This window comes from Nanorana parkeri, unplaced genomic scaffold (assembly GCF_000935625.1).
Source record: "Nanorana parkeri isolate BGI_ZX_2015 unplaced genomic scaffold, ASM93562v1 scaffold1009, whole genome shotgun sequence".
NCBI lineage: Eukaryota > Metazoa > Chordata > Amphibia > Anura > Dicroglossidae > Nanorana > Nanorana parkeri.
In genome coordinates, this window is record NW_017307277.1 from 382,484 (window position 1) to 382,773 (window position 290).

General features: G+C 50.7%; 1 protein-coding gene across 1 annotated transcript in view; it reads right to left on the minus strand.

Moving 5' to 3' along the window:
• IGSF9B (immunoglobulin superfamily member 9B) overlaps positions 1 to 290 on the minus strand; it is a 77,850-nt gene that overhangs the window by 14,415 nt on the left and 63,145 nt on the right. The window lies entirely within an intron of this gene.

The window sequence follows — 290 nt, forward strand, 5'->3', positions numbered from 1 at the left end:
GGGGGGGGGGAAGCTTTGGAACAGCAGAGTTGATCCACATTACCCCCCATCAGTCACTAATGCACATGGCAAGGAGGGGATGTCACCAAGCAGAGGGAGGTAGAGAGCACCCTAAAAGTGTCCCCGAGTACAACACGGGGCTGCAGGGTATATTTACCCCAGTGTACTCTGCTACACTGGGGTAACAAGCCTGTTGTTTTCTGTCAGCACAACCAAAAGGAGGAATAACTTTGGATAGAACACGGCACTTTGGCATGACCCCCATTAAAGTGGATCCTCAGACAAAACAA